Source organism: Balaenoptera borealis, assembly GCF_965194805.1.
Source record: "Balaenoptera borealis genome assembly, chromosome: 4".
NCBI lineage: Eukaryota > Metazoa > Chordata > Mammalia > Artiodactyla > Balaenopteridae > Balaenoptera > Balaenoptera borealis.
Window position 1 is genome coordinate 81,822,380 of NC_138861.1, and position 24,012 is coordinate 81,846,391.

General features: G+C 35.7%; 1 long non-coding RNA gene across 4 annotated transcripts in view; it reads right to left on the minus strand.

Moving 5' to 3' along the window:
• The window catches only part of LOC309628087, a 483,589-nt gene that overhangs the window by 220,768 nt on the left and 238,809 nt on the right, over positions 1 to 24,012 (minus strand). The window lies entirely within an intron of this gene.

A 24,012-nucleotide genomic window follows, 5' to 3' on the forward strand; every position in this document is an offset into this window, starting at 1 on the left:
ATCAGTGTTTTATAGTTTTCTGAGTACAAGTCTTTCCCCTCCTTAGGCAGGTTTATTCCTAGGTATTTTATTCTTTTTCTTGCAATGGTAAATGGGAGTGTTTCCTTAATTTCTCTTTCAGATTTTTCATTGTTGGTTATAGGAATGCCAGCGATTTCTGTGCATTAATTTTGTATCCTGCAACCTTATGAAATTCATTGATTAGCTCTAGTAGTTTTCTGGTGGCATCTTTAGGATTTTCTATGTATAGTATCATGTCATTGGCAAACAGTGACAATTTACTTCTTCTATTCCAATTTGGAGTCCTTTTATTTCATTTTCTTCTCTGATTGCTGTGTCTAGGACTTCCAAAACTATGTTGAATAAGAGTGGCGACAGTGGACATCCTTGTCTTGTTCCTGATCTTAGTGGAAATGCTTTCAGTTTTTCACCATTGAGTATGATGCTGGTTATGGGTTTGTCATACATGGCCTTTATTATGTTGAGGTAGGTTCCCTCTATGCCCATTTTCTGGAGAGTTTTTATCATAAATGGATGTTGAATTCTGTCAAAAGCTTTTTCTGCATCTATTGAGATGGTCGTATGGTTTTTATTCCTTAATTTGTTAATGTGGTGTATCACATTGATTGATTTGTGTATATTGAAGAATCCTTGCACCCTGGATAGATCCCACTTGATCATGGTGTATGATCCTTTTAATGTGCTATTGGATTCTGTTTGCCAGTATTTTGTTGAGGATTTTTGCATCTATATTCATCAGTGATATTGGTCTATAATTTTCTTTTTTGTTATATCTTTGTCTGGTTTTGGTATCAGAGTGATGGTGGCTTTGTAGAATGAATTCAGGAGTGTTCCTCCCTCTGCAATTTTTTGGAAGAGTTTGAGGAGGATCAGTGTTAGCTCTTCTCTAAATGTTTGATAGAATTTGCCTGTGAAGCCATCTGGTCCTGGGCTTTTGTTTGTTGAAAGATTTTTAATTACAGTTTCAATTTCATTACTTGTGATAGGTCTGTTTATATTTTCTAATTCTTCCTGGTTCAGTTTTGGAAAATTGTACCCTTCCAAGAATTTGTCCATTTCTTCGTGGTTGTCCATTTTATTGGCATATCATTTTTTGTAGTAGTCTCTTATAATCCTTTGTATTTCTGCTGTGTCAGTTGTGATTTCTCCTTTTCATTTCTAATTTTGTTGATTTGCGTCCTCTCCCTTTTTTCTTGATGAGTCTGGCTAAAGGTCTATCAATTTTGTTTATCTTCTCAAAGAACCAGTTTTTACTTTTATTGATCTTTGCTATTGTTTTCTTCATCTCTATTTCATTTATTTCTGCTCTGATCTTTGTTATTTCTTTCCTTCTAGTGACTTTGGGTTTTCTTTGTTCTTCTTTCTCTAGTTGTTTTAAGTGTACGGTTAGATTGTGTATTTGAGATTTTTCTTGTTTCTTGAGGTGAGATTGAATTGCTATAAACTTCCCTCTTAGAACTGCTTTTTCTGCCTCCCCTAAGTTTTGGGTCGAAATGTTTTCATTGTCATTTGTTTCTATATATTTTTTCATTTCTTCTTTGATTTCTTCAGTGATCTCTTGGTTATTTAGTAGTGCACTGTTTAGCCTCCATGTATTTGTGTTTTTTACAGTTTTTTTCAGAACTTATTCATCATATAGCTGGAAGTTTGTACTCTTTGACCAACATCTCCTCTTTCCCCCACCCACTAGTAATCACCAGTCTAGTCTCTGCTTCTATGAGTCTGGCTTTTTTAGATTCCACATATAAGTGAGATCATACAGTATTTATCTTTCTCTGTTTGGCTTATTTCAGTTAGCATAATACCCCCAAGTAGGTACATCCATACTGCCTCAAACAACCGTATGTCTTTGATATTCTTCTTTCTCATGGCTTTCCACTGTGTGTGTGTGTGTGTGTGTGTGTGTGTGTACACATACATCACATCTTCTTTATCTATTCATCTGTTGACAGACACATAGGCTGTTTCCGTATCTTGGCTACTGTAGCTATGTTGCAATGAACATGGGAGTGCAACTATCTCTTTGAGAAAGTAATTTTATTCTCTTACGCTATCCAGAAATACAGCTGCTGGATCATATCGTAGTTCAATTTTTAGTTTTTTGAGGAACTTCCACACTGTTTTCCATAGTGGCTGAACCAATTCACATCTCCAGCAAAAGTGCATGAGGGTCCTCTTTTCTACTCATCTTTGCCAACACCTATGGTCTTTTGTCTTTTTGATGATAGTCATTCTAACAGGTATGAGGTGATGTCTCAAAGTGGTTTTGATTCGCATTTCCCTGATGATTAGTGATGTTGAGCACATTTTCATGTATGTATTGGTCATTTGTATGTCCTCTCTGGAAAAATTCCAAAAATTTCCAAAAATATTTCTTTGGAAATATTCAGTTCCTCTGCCTTGTTTGTTTGTTTGTCTGTTTTTTGCCACACCGTGCAGCTTGTGGGATTTTAGTTCCCCAACCAGGGATTGAACCTGGGCCCTCAACAGTGAAAGTGCAGAGTCCTAACCACTGGACCACCAGGGAATTCCCAATCTGCCCACTTTAACTGGATTTTTTGTTTGCTATTGAATTGTGTGCATTCTTTACATATTTTGGATATTAACCCTTGTCAGATATATGATTTGCAAATATTTTCTTATCTCATAATTCTCTTTATCAGTTCTCTTGTCATTTTAAAATCTGCATTTTCTTAGCAAGAGTGATTCTTTTCCTTACTTTCATAATTTTTGACCATCATTGGTTTTTAGTTTTCATGTTAAAGTTTTTTTGACATTTTGAATTTCTTCATTTATCTTTTTTTGGGGGGCAACAAAGGTATACGTTTTTGGCATGTATGAAGACATTTTTGGTATAATCAATCATTCTTAAAGTATATACAAAATTATTCTGAATTTAAGGCACACATAAGGACAATCTTGAAACAATTTTAAATTGCTGCCATTGTGTATTGAGCTTAGTAAGTGTGTAATCAACTTGCTCGTACACTACCTTGACTTATTAATACATGAAATTTTGTCACTGAAACATTTGGTTTTTTTCTGGCTGTTTCTCCATGTCAATAAAATTTTGGTATTGTTTCACCTGGAATTACCAGAAGATGTGTCAGGTATTCCAAAAGGTGACCCAATATTGTGATCTGTGACTCATAAAACAGGTTATGTCACATATAAACATACTATTTGTTCATAGTACTGCTATGTGTTTTTGCCCTATGAAACCAAGAATTCTGATCAATTTTATTTCTTTTCATTCTGATCAAAAAAGGAAAAGGTGTAATTCATCTCTAATTGTGTACTCTGCATGTCATCCTTATTTATATACTCCAGACAGGATGAAACATCTGTTTTGCTTAGGTAGCACTAAGAACCAAATCCCATGCTTATAACTTTGCACATCCAATGACTGGAAAAATTTTTGACACAATAGCTTCTGACTTCATAAATTTCAAATTTGTATCTCCCCACTATACACATTCTTCTGGTGCCAGGTGCCATAAAACATGTTTATATCACAATAGAACCTTTGTTCCTTCACCTTCAGTCACTTCACTAGGTAAGATATAAAACTGAGCATGTGGAGTATTCTTGGAAGCCCTTACTATGTCAGAACGCCTAGCAGTAAATTAATACACAGGATGACTGCAAACTACCTTAAAAAATATCCTACTAAATCCAACAAAATGTATCCCAACTCAATTTCCCTTAGTTAGCACCAAGAATGCTCATGAACACAGTAACACCATCCAACAAAAGTATGACAGAGGAAAAGTTAAAGTGGAGACAAAGATCTTAACCCATTATGGTTAAAATACATTATTTCAACATATCTTATGATATCAAATTACCATGTAAATACATTGCTAGGATTCTTCCTAGAGACCTTCCTAGGTCCTTGGAAAACACTTGGTATAAACGAGGAGTCCTGTAACTTAAGCTTCATTAGCCTCATGGCAAATCCACCTCAACCAGGTATTTAGATTGATGTCGTTCTAATGAATTTGTACCGTATAATCAAACTATGAGTGCTCATCAACTGATACATTTTATATTTCTGCCCTCAACAGTACTACCTGTCTTAAAGTGCCTTTAATCCAATACGAGTGGGATGAAAGCATTCATGACTAGCGGGAAGGAAATTTCATGACTACTACAGCAGGTCTGGTTCCAGGTATCTTCTGACTACCCCTCCCAGCAAAACTTTTCCAGTCTGTACTCCAATAATTCACGTTCATTACCTGATTTCTAGTAACCAGAAAGATAGTCAAGTGGATTTTAAAAGAAATAGACCAAGAGAGCTGGTTAATCAAGCATTTGCTAAACTTCCAATTAAATTATCTGTCTTAGTTGGATCATAGTTGATGATATATTAATAGATACATGGGCTGTTGCCAGCATTTCTTCCCTTTTCTCAGACTCCTAACTAAACACATTCTGCCCTACTTTCACCAAATCATCTGACTCCTACTTTCCTTAGATTAACCCAGTATTGTTGCCTTCCTTCTTTCATCCTTCAAAAACGAATTCCCTTTATGACCTTGATTCAATTGTTTCCCATTCTTCCTTGCCACCCAGAGTTTTTCTCCTGTAAAATTCATTTATTGCTTTTGGTGAAGCTCTACTTTTACACAAGCTTCTTCCTCTTTCATGTAAAGTCTTAGGTAACACCAAGCTCAAAACAAAACTATTTATTTACTTGAATATTTCTGTGTGCTTACTCTGTGCCAGACACTTGATGAATAAGATAGACCAAGGTCCCTGTCCTTACAGAACATATAATCTAAAAGGAAAAACATGATGAAAAACAAAAAATACATACTATAACTCATGGAGAAATAAAGTGCACTGAAGAAAAAATTAAAGTATAAGGAGATAATGACAAGAAAAGTGGACAAGATATGTTAGACAGAATGCACAAGGCTTTGCTAAGTGAGTGCACAGCTCAAATGGAGTTGAATACACAGGGTGTTTAGGAAGGGCTTTCCTCAAGAAGTGACTTCTGAGAAGATCTGAATGTTGTGAATACCGAGAGAACCAAGGAAAAAGTCAGGGGGAACAGCAGATGCAAAGTCCCTGAAAGGGGAAGGAGTTTATTAGAGGCACAGCAAGAAACCTGACTGGACCAAAGCAAAGAGGATAATAAATTGGAAATGATTAAGAATAGAGAATTGGTTAAATTAATTATGATAGAGCCAAACAATTGAAGCAATGTAGTCACTGTTTGTTGAATAAATGAATGAACGAATTAAGATCACAGTGATTTTCATCATCTTTTTAAAATTAATTGTTCAAGTAACGTAAATACATGTTGTCTAATTTTAAAAAATAAAGCAAAAAATGGTGGTAGTTACACGAATTTCACATGTAATAAAATGACACAACTAGACACACACACTGTACCTATATCAAATTCCTAGGTTTGATACTATGCTAGAGTTAGTGTAAAAAATCACAGATCTCTTGGGAAAAACTGGGAGAGGGAACATGGGACCTCTCTGTAATATCTTCACAACTTATTATGAATTTATAATTATTTCAAAACAAAAAGTTAAAACAATATAGCAAAATATAAGTAAAGACCATTTTTTCCATTACCACTTTGATTTATAGCCCCCTTTCACACTCATCCCACTTCCCAGATGTAACCACTGTTATGATTTTGGGGTCCATATTTCCATACCTCTTAAAATATTTTAAAATAAATATGAGGTAAGCCAGACATGCGTTCAAGATGGAGGAGTAGAAGGACGTGCTCTCACTCCCTCTTGCGAGAACACTGGAATCACAACTAACTGCTGAACAATCATCGACAGGAAGACACTGGAACTCACCAAAAAAGATACCCCACATCCAAAGACAAAGGAGAAGCCACAATGAGATGGTAGGAGGGGCACAATCACAATAAAATCAAATCCCGTAACTGCTAGGTGGGTGACCCACAAACTGGAGAACACTTATACCACAGAAGTCCACCACTGGAGTGAAGGTTCTGAGCCCCAGATCAGGCTTTCAAACCTGGGGGTCCAAAAATGGGAGGAGGAATTCCTAGAGAATCAGACTTTGAAGGCTAGTGGGATTTGATTTCAGGACCTCGACAGGACTGGGGGAAACAGAGACTCCACTCTTGGAGGGCACACACAAAGTAGTGTGCGCATCAGGACCCAGGGGAAGGAGTGGTGACCCCATAGAGACTGAACCAGACCTACCTGCTAGTGTTCGGGGGTTTCCTGCAGAGGCAGGGGGTGGCTCTGTCTCACCATGAAGACAAGGAAACTGGCAGCAGAAGTTCTGGGAAGTACTCCTTGGTATGAGCCCACCCAGAGGCTGCCATTAGCCCCACCAAAGAGCCCAGGTAGGCTCCAGTATTGGGTCGCCTCAGGCCAAACAAGCAACAGGGAGGGGACCCAGCCCCACCTATCAGCAGGCAAGCAGATTAAAGTTTTACTGAGCTCTGCCCACCAGAGCAACACCCAGCTATACCCACCACCACTTCCTCCCTTCAGGAAACTTGCACAAGCCTCTCAGATAGCCTCAGCAACCAGAGGGCAGACAGTAGAAGCAAGAAGAACTACAATCCTGCAACCTGTGGGGGAAAAAAACACATTCATAGAAAGATAGGCAAGATGAAAAGGCAGAGGGCTATGCACCAGATGAAGGAACAAGATAAAACCCCAGAAAAACAACTAAATGAAGTGGAGATAGGCAAACTTCCAGAAAAAGAATTCAGAATAATGATAGTGAAGATGATCCAGGACCTCGGAAAAAGAATGGAGGCAAAGATCGAGAAGATGCAAGAAATGTTTAACAAAGACCAAGAAGAATTAAAGAACAAACAAACAGAGATGAACAATAAAATAACTGAAATGAAAACTGCACTAGAAGGAATCAATAGCAGAATAACTGAGGCAGAAGAACGGATAAGTGACCTGGAAGACAGAATGGTGGAATTCACCGCTGCCAAGAGAATAAAGAAAAAAGAATGAAAAGAAATGAAGACAGCATAAGAGACCTCTGGGACAACATTAAACGCAACAACATTTGCATTATAGGGGTCCCAGAAGGAGAAGAGAGAGAAAGGACCCGAGAAACTACTTGAAGAGATTATACTCAAAAACTTCCCTAACATGGGAAAGGAAATAGCCACCCAAGTCCAGGAAGTGCAGTGAGTCCCATACAGGATAAACCCAAGGAGAAACACGCCGAGTTACACAGTAATCAAATTGGGAAAAATTAAAGACAAAGAAAAATTATTGAAAGCAGCAAGGGATAAACAACAAATAACATACAAGGGAACTCCCATAAGGTTAACAGCTGATTTCTCAGCAGAAACTCTACCAACCAGAAGGGAGTGGCATGATATACTTAAAGTGTTCTTTAAGTATATCAAGATTGTTCTACCCAGCAAGGATCTCATTCAGATTCGATGGAGAAATCAAAAACTTTACAGACAAGCAAAAGCTAAGAGATTCAGCACCACCAAACCAGCTCTACAACAAATGCTAAAGGAACTTCTCTATGTGGGAAACACAAGACAAGAAAAGGACCTAAAAAACAAACCCAAAACGATTAAGAAAGTGGTAACACGAACATACATATTGATAATTACCTTCAACGTGAATGGATTAAATGGTCCAAACAAAAGACACAGGCTTGCTGAATGGATACAAAAACAAGACCCATATATATGCTGTCCACAAGAGACCCACTTCAGACCTAGGGACACATACAGACTGAAAGTGAGGGGATGGGAAAAGATACTCCATGCAAATGGAAATCAAAAGAAAGCTGGAGTAGCAATAGTCATATCAGATAAAACAGACTTTGAAATAAAGAATCTTACAAGAGACAAGGAAGGACACTACATAATGATCAAGGGATCAATCCAAGAAGAAGATTTAACAATTATAAATATATATGCACCCAACATAGGAGCACCTCAATACATAAGGCAACTGCTAACAGCTAAAAAGAGGAAATCAACAGTGACACAGTAATAGTGGGGGACTTTCACACCTCACTTATACCAATGGACAGATCATACAAACAGAAAATTAATAAGGAAACAGAAGCTTTAAATGACACAATATACCAGATAGATTTAGTTGATATTTATAGGACATTCCACACAAAAACAGCAGATTACACTTTGTTCTCAAGTGCGCACAGAACATTCTCCAGCATAGATCACATCTTGGGTCACAAATCAAACCTCAGTAAACTTAAGAAATTTGAAATCATATCAAGCATCTTTTCTGACCACAGTGTTTTGAGATTAGAAATCAATTACAGGAAAAAACTGTAAAAAACACAAACACATGGAGGCTAAACAGTGTGCTACTAAATAACCAAGAGATCACTGAAGAAATCAAAGAGGAAATCAAAGAATACCTAGAGACAAATGACAATGAAAACACAACAATCCAAAACCTATGGGATGCAGCAAAAGCAGTTCTAAGAGGGAAGTTTATAGCTATATAAGCCTACCTCAAGAAACAAAACTCTCTAATAAACAATCTAACCTTACACCTAAAGGAACTAGAGAAAGAAGAGCAAACAAAACCCAAAGATACCAGAAGGAAAGAAATCATGAAGATCAGAGCAGAAATAAATGAAATAGAAACAAAGAAAACAATGCAAAGATCAATAAAACTAAAAGCTGGTTCTGGGAGAAGATAAACAAAATTGATAAACCATTAGCCAGACTCATCAAGAAAAAGAGGGAGAGTACTCAAATCAATAAAATTAGAAATAAAAAAGGAGAAGTTACAACACACACTGCAGAAATACAAAGCATCCTAAGAGATCACTACAAGCAAATCTATGCCAATAAAATGGACAAACTGGAAGAAATGGACAAATTCTTAGAAAGGTATAACCTTCGAAGGCTGAACCAGAAGAAATACAAAATATGAACAGACAAATCACAAGTAATGAAATTGAAACTGTGATTTAAAATCTTCCAACAAACTAAAGTCCATGATGGCTTCACAGGTGGATTCTATCAAACATTTAGAGAAGAGCTCACACCCATCCTTCACAAACTCTTCCAAAAACTGCAAAAGAAAGAAGACTTCCAAACTCATTCTATGAGGCCACCATCACCCTGATGCCAAAACCAGACAAAGATACTACAAAAAAAGAAAATTACACACCAATATCACTGATGAATATAGATGCAAGAATCCTCAACAAAATACTAGCAAACAGAATCCAACAACACATTGTAAGGATCATACACCATGATCAAGTGGGATTTATCCCAAGGATGCAAGGATTCTTCAATATACGTAAATCAATCAATGTGTTACACCATATTAACAAACTGAAGAAGAAAAACCATATGATCATCTCAATAGATGCAGAAAAACCTTTTGACAAAATTCAACACCCATTTATGATAAAAACTCTCCAGAAAATGGGCATAGAGGGAACCTACCTCAACATAATAAAGGCCATATATGACAAACCCAAAACAAACATCATTCTCAATGGTGAAAAACTGAAAGCATTTCCTCTAAGATCAGCAACAAGACAAGGATATCCACTCTCACCACTATTGTTCAACATAGTTTTGGAAGTCCCAGACAGAGCAATCAGAGAAGAAAAGGTATACAAATTGGAAAAGAAGAAGTAAAACTCACTGTTTGCAGATGACATGATACTATACATAGAGAATCCTAAAGGTGCCACCAGAAAACTACTAGAGCTAATCAATGAATTTGGTAAAGTTACAGGATACAAAATTAATCCACAGAAATCTCTTGCATTCCTATACATTAATGATGAAAAATCTGAAAGAGAAATTAAGGAAACACTCCCATTTACCACTGCAACAAAAAGAATAAAATACCTAGGAATCAACCTACCTAAGGAGACAAAAGACCTGTATGCAGAAAACTATAAGACACTGATGAAAGAAATTAAAGATGATACCAACAGATGGAGAGATATACCATGTTTTTGGATTGGAAGAATCTATATTGTGAAAATGACTATACTACCCAAAGCAATCTAGATTCAATGCAATCCCTATCAAATTACCAATGGCATTTTTTACAGAACTAGAACAAAAAATGTTAAAATTTGTATGGAGACCCAAAAGACCCCGAATAGCCAAAGCAGTCTTGAGGGGAAAAAACGGAGCTGGAGGAATCAGACTCCTCAACTTCAGACTATACTACAAAGGCACAGTAATCAAGACAATATGGTACTGGCACAAAAACAGAAACATAGATCAATGGAACAAGATAGAAAGCCCAGAGATAAACCCACACACCTATGGTCAACTAATCTATGACAAAGGAGGCAAGGATATACAATGGAGAAAAGACAGTCTTTTCACTAAGTGGTGCTGGGAAAACTGGACAGCTACATGTAAAAGAATGAAATTAGAACACCTTCTAATACCATACACAGAAATAAACTCAAAATGGATTAGAGACCTAAATGTAAGACCAGACACTATACAACTCTTAGAGGAAAACACAGGAAGAACACTCTTTAACATAAATCACAGCAAGATCTTTTTTGATCCACCTCCTAGAATAATGGAAATAAAAACAAAAATAAACAAATGTTACCTAATGAAACTTCAAAGCTTTTGCCAAGCAAAGGAAACTACAAGCAAGACGAAAAGACAACCCTCAGAATGGGAGAAAATATTTGCAAACGAATCAACGGACAAAGGATTAATCTCCAAAATATATAAGCAGCTCATGCAGCTCAATATTAAAAAAGCAAACAATCCAATCCAAAAATGGGCAGAAGACCTAAATAGACATTTCTCCAAAGAAGACATACAGATGGCCAAGAAGCATATGAAAAGATGCTCAACATCACTAAGTATTAGAGAAATGCAAATCAAAACTACAATGAGGTATCACCTCACACCAGTTAGAATGGGCATCATCAGAAAATCTACAAACAACAAATGCTGGAGAGGGTGTGGATAAAAGGGAACCCTCTTGCACTGTTGGTGGGAATGTAAATTGATACAGCCACTATGGAGAACAGTATGGAGGGTCCTTAAAAAACTAAAAATAGAATTACCATATGACCCAGCAATCCCACTACTGGGCATATACTCATAGAAAACCATAATTCAAAAAGACACATGCACCCCAATGTTCATTGCAATACTATTTACAATAGCCAGGTCATGGAAGCAAACTAAATGCCCATCGACAGACGAATGGATAAAGAAGTTGTGGTATATATATAGAATGGAATATTACTCAGCCATAAAAAGGCACGAAACTGGGTCATTTGTAGAGACGTGGATGGACCTAGAGACTGTCATACAGAGTGAAGTAAGTCAGAAAGAGAAAAACAAATATCGTATATTAACGCATATATGTGGAACCTAGAAAAATGGTACAGATGAACCAGTTTGCAGGACAGAAATTGAGACACAGATGTAGAGAATAAACGTATGGACACCAAGGGAGGAAAACCGCGGTGGGGGTGGTGGGATGAATTGGGAGATTGGGATTGACATGTATACACTGATGTGTATAAAATGGATGACTAATAAGAACCTGCTGTATAAAAAAATAAATAAAATTAAATTCAAAAAAAAAAAAAATGAGGTAAGCCAGATCACAAAAGTGATCTAGATATTGCCATAGACTGAAAGTTGTATTCCCTCAAAATTCATATGTTAAAACCTAATCCTCAAAGTGAAAATATTTGGAGGTGGGGCTTTTGGGAGGTGATTAGGTCATGAGAATGGGGTTCTCATGAATAGGATTAGTTCCCTTCTAAAAGAGACCTAAGAGAGCTTTCTTTTCCCTTCTATCATGTGAAGACACAGCAAGACTAGGGAAGTCTATAAACCATGAAGCCAGCTCTCACCGGACACCGTAATTGCCTGTGTCTTCATCTTGGACTTCCCAGCTTGCAGAACTGTGAGAAATAAGTTCTTGTTTATAAGCTACACAGTCTATGGTGTTTTGTTATGTCAGCCCCAAAAGAAGACAAATACAAAAATTGGAAAAGATGACTCTAGGTTTAGATTTCTTTTACTTCAATTTGCTATAAACTGGAACAAAAAATATCCAAAGACACATACCAAAATCAAGAATACAAATGAGCAAGTAAAGTTTTCTGATGCACTCTAAGATCCTTCTGATGGAAACACTCCTGGAGAAGTAGAATTGTTCCCAAAGTTTGAAATTTGGTTTTCAGTGAAGAGTCTTGGAAGTGATAATCCACTGATGGAGGAGCACAGAAATGGATATTTGCTGCATTCAGCAGAGTGGGGTATAAGCAGCCATGCCAGCATGTATGCATCTTCCACCAGTTCTAACATCCAAGGAAACTTTCCCTTGACCACAATTACATAGGTCATTATTCTTTTTTATCTTATCATTGGACCTTTTTCATATCTTGGCTTATTAAACCATAATAACCATATCATGTGCTTCGCATGCTCATTATTTACTTAAATTATACTATCCTGTAATGACTATTTACAAATTTGCTTTCTTTTCACTCAAAATATATATTAAAGAAATAGCCACATTAATGACCATAGGTCTTGTTCTTTCAGGTGCTTTGTAGAACTCTAATGTAGCAATGTAGGTATCATTTAGTCATTTCCTACAAAAGGGCTTTAAGGTCCTATCCAGTATTCTAGTATTGCAATTAATGTTACAATAAAAACGTCTCTACATAGCTTCTTTTTTCCTCTGCTTTGTCAAAGATACATATTTAGAAGGGAAATAACCTACTTGAGGTCAATACAATTTTTGTTTTAAATAATACTGCCAAATTGCCTTCTAGAATGCCTGATTCAATTTATATTCCCTCTTTAGTGTCTGAGTAGCCTTTTCCCACAAATTCACAAGCAATGGCTTTTATTAACTATTTAAATTTTTCTAAAATTAAGGGTATAATTGTTTAAATCTTCATTTCCCTAATTATCTTCTGTTGTATTTTCCTTATGTTTAAGCTTTAAATTTATTTAGATTTTAGTTTTATATGGTATGAGGTAAGAATCTAATTTTATATTGTAATGATATTTTTAGGTTATAATGATAGCCTTTTTGACATTTATTGAACTGTATTTTCCTATGGCTTTGGTATTTCTTGTTGGTTTTTATTTATATATATATTACCTAATTGAGGTCAATGAATATTTTTAAATATGAGTAAAATATGAAACATACATACATACATATACACATACAAATATACCTATTTCTGGACTTTCTATTCTATTAAGCTACTTGTTCACTCATGTACCAATATTCTATACTACTAATTTCCACAGCTTTATGACATACTGTTATATGATATAATTGCCACCCTTCTTTGTACTTTTCAAAATTTTTAAAAAACTTTTGCTGACTATCATAGTAACATTAACCAAGACCACAACACAGATGAGCTTAGGAAAAATTGCCATCTTGATCTTGACAATGCTGAATATTCCATTTTATAAACAGGACATCAAAAACATTAGCTTGCCAAATGAAATCCCACACATAGATAGATATATTAACAGGATTAGATGACATATACTACATTCCAAAATTAGAATCACATTAAAATCACAGCAAGGACCTTGTTTTTCTCGTTCACCCTCCAGCATCTGGAAAACTACCTGCCACATAGTGTATACCCAGTAAATATTTGTTGAATGAATAATTAATATATGAATATTGTATTGATATTAAATATGAAGCTGCTACATCACTCTCTTCAACAGCTATAACTACAATAGGTATAAGTTCAGCCTCTTGAATTTTTTTTTAGTTTTTACTAAACCATGTTTTGTTAGTTTTTATTTTACAACGTATTTCTCAAAAAATAAGATACTTTCTAATTACATATTTACAGTCTCTGTCTTCCTTGTAAGGCTTCACTTCCAGTGGTGAAACCTCATTTAAGGTTCCAAATGTTCTACTGTAATTAAGCCACCCCCCAACATATCTAGATTTACTTTAGAGAGAAAGTCTTTCCATACTTGTATTGCCCCAAGTATTAAATATTTTAAATATTAAATATCCGAATTCATTTTCTCACCTGACTTCTATCCAAGAAGAGAAAAAAAAACTATCTTTAATCAATTGTATATCTTTATATTACTATATAGTTAGAAAATTTTCAAAGTCAGGTCCTAAATTAGAAAAAAAAAATGTTTTGACAGGATGAATGGATGAGGAAATGATTAGGCTAAATTTGCAAGTAGGAACCTCTGTGAAAGTTGAAAACTGAGCAAATATGATTCAAGAAGTCTCTCAGTCTTTGGGTGTTCTGCAATGGAAGGGAAAGTTTTAAAAAACAGAATTTTGAAATCAAGGTCATGAGGTAGTAAACCATTCTGAGAATATTAATGAGCATTTATGCTGTAGGACTCTCATTAATTTAAAAAAAGGGGGACTGGCCAGGTGGTTAATGCTTATATCTATTTGTTTTTTTCTTATTTGTTTCCTTCACTTTGTCTCCACCCTCATCAGCATGCACATAATCACGGAGGCAACAGAATTTACTGCAGGTCTGCCATAACCCAGATTCTAGACCAGATGTTGAGGATACAATGCTGTGTAAAATCAAACAGGTTCCCTACAGCCATGGATCCTGGAGTTCAGTTCACACACTGAACAGTTTCTGACTTCCTGCCTCCCCCCTTTGTCTGGCAACAGGTAAAATTTCAAAATATGAACAGCCTTATTTTTAATAGTCATCTGTAATCACCATTGAAAGAAACTGTGTATGATCTGGAGGAACAGGGAAAAATTTTTTTTCACTTACCAAATTACAGGCATTTCCCCACTTCCAACTACTAGCCTCTGATTCATGATGTTCTGACAAAGCCCTTTGAAACTATGATATTCCTAGCTTCTCATACACTAGTATGACATCTGCTTAAGAATTTGTGCTACATCATCTGACCTACCAGATAAGGCCCTTTGGAAGTCACTGGGGGACTAAATTACATCGTTGTGTGCTATGATCTCCCCCTTCCATCAAGTGTTATGTTTTCATTCAATTTCTCTGTCATCCTTTTTTGAGTGGGTCTGCACAGTTGCAACTGCAAAGTCTCATTATGGCTTCTAGAATTTGGACAAGACATAAGAATTTCACAACACGCAATTTTTTCTCTCCTGTGGGAGGAGAAATCATGACCAAAGGTGGGGCAGGGGAGGGAAATTATGAACACTCTATTTTGGAATTTCTTTATTCTTATTTCCATAATTCTGATTACTTTTTCCTTGTCATTTTATACACTAATAAGCAACCCAAATAATAATTTTACATTATCATATCCAGAAGCTAAAATATAGTAGTTTCTGAAAAATGAGTTCCCTCAGTATTCTGTAATAACCTAAATGTACAATAAACACAATACCATTATTACACCTAAAATCATAAAAATAATTACACCTAAAATCCCTAAAAATAATTCCTTAGTATCATCAAATATACAGTCCACAATTGTCTTCTGTAATAGTTCGTTTTAATTAGGATCCAAAATTTAGAACTGCTAAAATATCTCTTCCCTTTTAATCTATTTAAAGGGAAGAGATATTTTATTTTTCCTCTTATTTTATCTTATATTTTTGTTTTTGTGGTTGAAAATTTTTTTTCTCATATTTTCCTCTTATTTTACCTTATATTTTTGTTTTTGTGGTTGAAAATTCAGGTCATTTGTCCCAAGGGGTTTCCCACATTGTGGATTTTACTGGTTATATTATTGAATACTGTTTAATGTCTCTCTTTCACAGGATTCTCCAGGAATTTGACAGATCTAGAGGCTAATGCAATTCTATCTATTCAAGGCTTTTTCTTTTTTCCCATCACTCTGTGAGTAATACTGGTATTGTGTTCTGAGACTGTTGCTGGTGTAGGGTGGGATAAAGCAAATGAGAAATTATGTTGGTGACACTGAAAACAGAGGGGTTTTTTTCTTTTTCTTAAGAGAAAGAAGATACAGTTTTAAGATGAATAAGGTTAAATTAAAAAATCTTACTGTCCTAAATCTGAGTTAGAAATATGAGTATATATTTATGATTTTATATAGATACATACATATGTATACATGGACAAACACACACACAGAAGTTGAAAATGCCTAGAGACAGTGACCACTCAGTAGCAATGAGCACCTTCCAGATCTTCATCACTAAGTACAATGTCTCACTAAAAGAAACCACATTTTTTTGGAGAAATGGCAGATTCCTGATCTGGATTGAGATATGCACAAAATTAGGCTGGTATATCCTGTTATACCAGAAATTAAGGAAGCCATCAAAGACTACTAGTATCTTGTAATAGGCTCCCATTGGGCCAGATAGAACCATTTGAGTACCAATAAGATAATAAATGTAATGAATTAAAACATATTAAATATATTTAATTCCATCAGTTCATGATGATATTTAAAACAAAACTCAGTGGTCAAATTTAAAAGATGCCAGGGAACCGAATCATTATTGTGAAAACTGGAAAATAAAGGGAAAAAAACAAAGCATTTATCCTGCCTTTCCCCCTAGAAAGTGTACCTAAGTTAATCAAAATTTGATGAGGACAAGCTTCTGTTTATAAAAGTCATCCAACTAATAAATGAAGAAAGAATGACATAATTAGAATACCATGATTTTGAAGTGCCTGACAAATTAATGAATCAGGGCATTGATCATCTGTAGCTGTTAACATCACTAAAAGAGAACAATCTGGCATATGTGCCCTCTGATGAAGTGCACAATGCTATCTATGAAATAGTCTTGCCAAAAAAATAAGGGGGGGGGGGAATAATAAAGGAAGAAAAGAAAACCTTAACCACTTGAAAACTTTTAATGGCAATACTCAAAGTAGCTCAAACTTTATTAAACATTTACCAGGCCTCACACATATACCAGGGAAATGACATCTGGTACCTTTTTGGACCTCAAAGAAAATTGAAAGACTCTAAGTGAATAAATGTATTTAAAATACTCACTTTGGATTTAGAAAATGAACTCTCAAAACTCTCAGTAGGAAATATTAATAGAAAAAGAGCACTGAACACATGATAACTGATTAAGAGGAGAAAGACAAAGATATAGTCAATATAATTTAAGCATATAGTCTTTTTCCAAGACAAAGCATATCTCTTATATAAAAGAAATAGTAAGCTTTAAAATTACTGTGACTCACTATTAAATTCAGCTTGCAAGCTTCTTTCAAAAATGATCATAATGAAAGGTATTTCTAAAGAGATTTTTGCTCATTGAAGTTTGAAAGTCGGCATGGCCACACAACCCCATGCAGGGGAGAATGAATGTGCTGAGGAGGTGACAAGCTCTTTGCTCACAGAGGAAGAAAAAAACTGTGTCATCCATATCTCTGCAAAAGCCATCCTGCTGGGCAGTAGCTTTGCAATGAGAAACCTCTTTGTCCACCCTCTTGGACTCATGGCTCTGATACACATAATTCTATTTCCTATGTAGTCTACAGCATTGAGTATTTTGTAATGTTACAAATTATGTCTTGGCATTTTCTAAGAGATTATACAGAGTACACAGTCACACACACATATTCACTTGCTCCTTCCCATTTTATTGTAAGAAGCCATTTTCTAAACCAGCTGTGAGTTTAGAGCCAAAGCAAAAATACAATTCTACTTGTACCAAAGAGGCATGTTCAAGAAAGGAACAATTGTGCTAAGTAAAACCATGTATTGGTTTTAAGTAAAATTATTAATATAGTTTCAATTAATGAATAACATTTTATTGCCTAACAATATTACATAATCATTTGCATGGTATATAATTACCTTACCATTGACTCAAAGTTCACAAAGGACACAAAACTCGCTACCAACTAATTCTGCATCCTAGGGAAAGACATTTAACCTCTCCAAACCTCCATATCTCTCTCTGGAGAATCCAGGAAAACTGAAGTAAGTCATCTCCAAAAGACTTTTACTTCTAGAAGGTTATCAGTGTATGAAATTTTTTTATTATGCTACCTGCAATATCACAGGCAATGCCTACCTGTGCAATGTCTCTAACTTTGGCTTTATTTATGGGTACATTAATATCAAGATTACCAACACGTTTTAACATATTTTTCTGGGAAGTCAAATGCGATGTCCACTATTACGTGTGGTAAAACAACAACAACAACAACAAGAATCAGACACAGATCCCACTTTGAAAGGCTCACACAGAAGGGTAAATGATGCAAAGAAAAGTAGATAATTTTCAATGCTCAGATGCAATATTGCTACCACAATGGTAAAGGCAAAAACACCCTCTCAGAATCAGAAAAATATTTATGTGGGTAGCGATACTTGAACTGAATCTTTAATGATGGAAGGGTCTGGTAGAATGTCTCACATATGTCTCCAAATACCTTTCATAGTTCCATAAGAGTGAGTACTATATCTCATTAGTCTTTATATTTCAATGTTGCTAATTATTGAGAGCTAAAAGTGTTTTTTGCATTCAATTGAAAATGGAGAAATTCTAAACCATCTAAAATAGCAACTAAAAGAGACATAAAAATAACATAGAACAATCCAGAGACTAAAAATAAAAATTTGAAAACTCTCAAAAAATGTTATGATTTTAAAACAACATTCTCAAAATTTCAAGAAACTTTTCAAGTTGAAAATAACCTCTGTAGGCAGTTCTGGTAATAAATCATCTTCATAATCAGCATATTTGGGGTTATTAATTACAGCCTAATGAATTTCTTTTAATAGTGATTAAGCCCACTTCTCATCATTCTTTATGGAGACAGAAAAAAGCTGCCACCCTATTGATGATATTCCTTTTTACAAATACAATAAGTTTAAAAATGAATATTTTGGGTATGGATGTCAGACAATTTGAAGAACACCAGAAACATGTCAAATTCGTTTTTTCCTATAATCTTAATTTCTAAATTGAGCTCCTATTCTTTGGATATATTAGATAGAACCTAAAATTGCCACTTCTGTAGTTAGAAAACATTGAATGTTTTTAACTAATAAAACCTTAATCATATTCAGTATAGGGATTTCTCAGTCAGTTTGATCTTTTCTCCACTCTTCTCCTTTCTCTCCCCAAATTGTCTGACTACATTTCTCCAAAGAAGACATACAGATGGCCAAGAGGCACATGAAAAGATGCTCAACATCACTAATTATTAGAGAAATGCAAATCAAAACTACACTAAGGTACCACCTCACACTTGTCAGAATGGCAGGTTTACAAATAAAGAGTAAAAAGTCTAAAAAGTCTACAAATAACAAATGCTGGAGAGGGTGTGGAGAAAAGGGAACCCTCCTACACTGTTGGTAGGCATGTAAGTTAGTGCAGCCACTATGGAAAACAGTATGGAGGTTCCTCAGAAAACTGAAAATAGAACTACCGTTTGATCCAGCAATCCCACGCCTGGGCATATACCCAGACAAAACTATAATTCAAAAAGATACATGCACCCCTATGTTCATAGCAGCACTATTCACAATAGCCAAGACATGGAAACAACCTAAATGTCCATCAACAGATGAATGGATAAAGAAGATGTGGCATATATATACAATGGAATACTACTCAGCCATAAAAAAGAATGAAATAATGTCATTTGCAGCAACATGGATGCAACTAGAGATTATCATACTAAGTGAAGGAAGTCAGAAAGAGAAAAGACAAATACCATATGATACCACTTATATGTGGAAGCTAAAATATGGCACAAATGAACGTATCTACAAAACAGAAACAGACTCATGGACAGAGAGAACAGACTTGTGGTTGCCAAGGGGGAGGGGGGAGGAAGAGGGCTGGACTGGGAGTTTGGCTTTAGTAGATGCAAATTACTACATTTAGAATGGATAAACACCAAGGTCCTACTGTATAGCACAGGGAACTATATCCAATCTCATGGGATAAACCATAGTGAGAAAGAATATTAAAAAAGAATGCATATATGTGTATAACTGAGTCACATTGCTGTATAGCAGAAATTAGCACAATGCTGTAATCAACTATATTTCAATCAAACAATTCGCAAAAAAACCAAAAAAACCCAAAACTGTTTTACTAAACAAAGAAAAAAAGAGCTTAAAAATAGAAAACTTGACACAGCTCATTAGCCAGAGAGAATAGTTGCTTTAAAAAGTATTCCAAAACAAAGAGCGGGGGTCCCTAAAATGACAATGAAAACTGCAAATTTTGGAAGTGTCTTGAGTCATTTTTCCCAATTACTGCCACCATATGATACTCAGCTATTCACAGTGTGAGGTGAGCGTAAAAGGTTTTGATTATTCCGGGGGGCCATGGAGAGATCATATGGCATAGGAGGCCATAAATGAGCAGGAGCAGTTGAAGCCAGACATGCCCTGAGGAGATTTTTGCCAGGCAGTAAAAGCATGACTGAATGTTGGAGGCATAGGGCAGGAGTAGGTGGTGCTGGTCAGCAGTCCCCGCTTTGCAGCTCACTGTAAGGGGGACCCTGCTCTTCCTCACTTGTAAGGGTCTAAAACGCATTTAAAATCGAAATGAACTTGCAGTCCTTCTCCTGCCTCAATCTTTCTTCAGTGGGAAAAAAAATCTTTTAAATGATGGGCTTCAAAGTACTAAATGACCCCTCTGAAGGAGTGAGTGTAATTCTTTAAGTGTCGTATATACAGTCGGAGAGCAACAGACACCAGGAAGAATCAAAGTCAGTGATACCTACCAATTTTGTAGAACCTTTATGAGAGACTTGGTGATCAGATGAAACGACTAAAGGGTGAAGTTCAATGAAAGGGCTCATTAATTCTATTATTGATGGATCTGCAAAGGGTCATGTCCATTATGCAGATGCAGAAGAGAAAAGGAAAAAGTCCCAATAGTCTTCGAATTTAGTTTATCATTTTTATCATTTTGGCCATAGCTCTTATTTAATATCAAAACTAATTGAATGTTTAAATCATTTGTTTTCCTTCTGCTTTTTCATATACGTTTTCAAATATATGTATTATTTTAAGTAAAAGACAGAGAAAAGTTCCCTAATTACTATCATATTTAGTTCCTTATGTGTTGGAGCATTTCTTAGTATGTTTGAGACTTTTTCAAGTTTACCTTCAGAGGACATATTGCCCTTGGAATAGATTGATAATAACTTCATACAAGAAAGTTATTTGTTATCTTCAATAACAGAATCTATTTAATGGGACCAAAGATAGACCTTCTTCTCAATGCATTCTCTTTAGAAAATCAGGAAATAAGTTTCATAGGCTGAATAATTCAGGCCTATGCTATTTCTTTATTTAACTAACTACAACAGTGAATCTCAAACTGTATCAGGCATCAGGATCACACGGAAGGCTTGTGAAAACACAGATTCCTGGGCCTCACCTCAGATAAAGAAGGTCTATGATAAGACCTGATAATTTATATCGCAAATAAAATCAAGATGATACCGATGCTATTGATCAGTACGTAGACCACACTTTTGAGACGCACTGAATTAGAAGATAGGAATTATGTTGATTTAAATCTCTATACAGAAATGATTAAATGTAGAGAATCTTGGTAACTGGCATAGGATGAGACATAGAATCTTATTTGAACAAAGTGCAGCTTCAGAGGGAGCTAATGTTAGCAAAATCTTTTAAAATGAATAAATAGATATTATGATTGAATTGATTGTAGGGGGTTTAGGAAATAGAACTGATGTGTTATCAATAAGTTAACCTGGCATCAGCTGAGTATGATAATAAGTGAAATTAAAAAATAAGTACAGCATACATGCACTGTGTCAAACCAATCACAGTTGAAGGTTTACGACACTCAACTTGGTGTAAAATGAGTAAATCTCACTCATTAAACACTCAGTAAACACTGTGACTCAGTAAACACATTATGGATGACACTCTGCAAATGTTGAATTTAAATGCATATTCCAGTTTTCATATCGGTTTTGTGAGATCATAAAAGCTATATATGCTAGTCAATTTATTAAGTGTATCTATTACAATGCAAGAATGCTACCTATTACCTTGATGATCACAGGTAGGTCCAATGGTGATAACACCTTAGCAATACCCCAAAGTACCAACAGGAACAATTAGAAATAGCATGACTTTAAATTGATAAAAAAAAAAAAAATCTTAAGATGACAAATACCTAGTAATCTTTCACCTAAAGCTCAATCCTCAGAAGGGCAAATTAGAAACCCACTACCCGGAATGTTTCCCCATGCCTAGAAAAATGCACAAGTAGGATTTCTGTTGTTCAACATAGCTTAATTAAACAGAGTCAGATTATGTCATTTTTTTTCTTGGCAATGGACAAGAAAATCAGGACTGTAGCTATAGTTTTGTCATTGGGATGGATCAACCATTTCAATATAGGTGAGTTTTCTCCCTCTTGTGCTCACATGGAGCCTTAACAGGTGGATAAACATACTTCTTTTTCCTCTCAGAGTTTGGAACCAAGTGAGAGACAGAGACTATCCAGGCAGATGGAGGTCAAAATGAAAACTTCAGTTTTTAAAAGTTATGGGTCTCTTTGCAGTAACAATGGATTTCCTATTACTGTAAACAAAAACACCTTCCTAGTCACAAGTAGAGCTAGACATCTGCAGGTCTCCCCTACCTTACCTCCTGTCCCTATAAATGGACAGGATTTTAAATCCTTAAAATGGTAATGAAAAGAATTATTATATCACTGCATCGGTAAATCATTCCTGATAGTAAAACACACTTTCTGAGGTGAAAGTATCTAAGATAAAAACAGAAAATATATGTGATCAAAGTAAATAGGAGGTGCTATTTCATGCATGCAACATGACTCCTGCTTCTTCAGGAGCCTGGTGAACAAATGGTCCACATTTGAGTGACTGACTTTTATCAGAAGTACTAAATACTGGAAGTTCCCCATTCTTGGGACAATATGATGTTTCTAAATATTTCACAAATCCAAGTGAGGTCATGCTTTTTACACTGAGGCATCAAATTCAAAGATAGCCAAAAATAATGAATATGGCTGTCAGACCAACTGTTTATCTTAGAAGCTTTAAAGATATAGAAAGTTGAAGTTTTAGAAGAAGAGCCCTGTTTTAGTCAGCTAGGGCTGCCATGACAGAATACCAGTCTGGGTGGCTTAAATAACAGAAATGTATTTCTCACAGTTCTGGAAGCTAAAGCCCAACATCAGGGTGACATCATGTTTGGGTTGGTGAGAGAACTCTCCTCCCTCCCCCCTCCTTTCTCCAACCCTCCTCTCTAACATAGGGGAGAGAGAGACAGAGAGACAGAGAGACAGAGAGACAGAGAGACAGAGAGAGAGAGAGAGAGAGAGAGAGGGAGAGAGATGGAGAGAACAAGTGCTCTTCTTATAAAGGCACTAATCTTACCATGAGAACCTTACCCTCATGACCTCATCTCAACCTAATTATCTCCCAAAGGCCCCATCTCCAAATACCATCACACATATCACATTAGGGGTTAGGGCTTGAACATGAAAATTCTGGGTTAGACACAATTCAGGCTACAGCAAGCCCTAAAAAGAAAAAAATTCATCTCTGAACCCATACTTCTTGGTACATTTTACAACCAGTGTCAGAACTGTCAGAGGATGGATATATGGCCCAGTATAATTTATGACAAGTGGCACTAAAGATCATGTTTTAGAAGTACATAATGCTCCTTCCTGATATTGATCTCAAAACATAGGTGCATCTTTCCCAAACATGGTGATTTCTCTTAATAACTCGTATCAGTTGTACCTCCAGCTGAAACCTCTGTTCTGGGCTCCAGACACCTACTAAGTTGTTGACTTTCCATTTCTAGTTGGAAGCATAATAGACATCTCACACTTAACATACCCAAAACAGAGCTCTTAATCTCTCCTATTATTCTCCCCACTTTTCCTCCCACCATCTTCCCCATCTCATTTAGCACATTCCTGCCTTCTCTTTAAGCCCCCAAACCTTGGTTTCATCTTTAACTCCCCTGATTCTTTTATAATTCACACTCTATTAACAAATCTTGTTGACACTAGCTTCAAAATAGATTTGGATTATGTC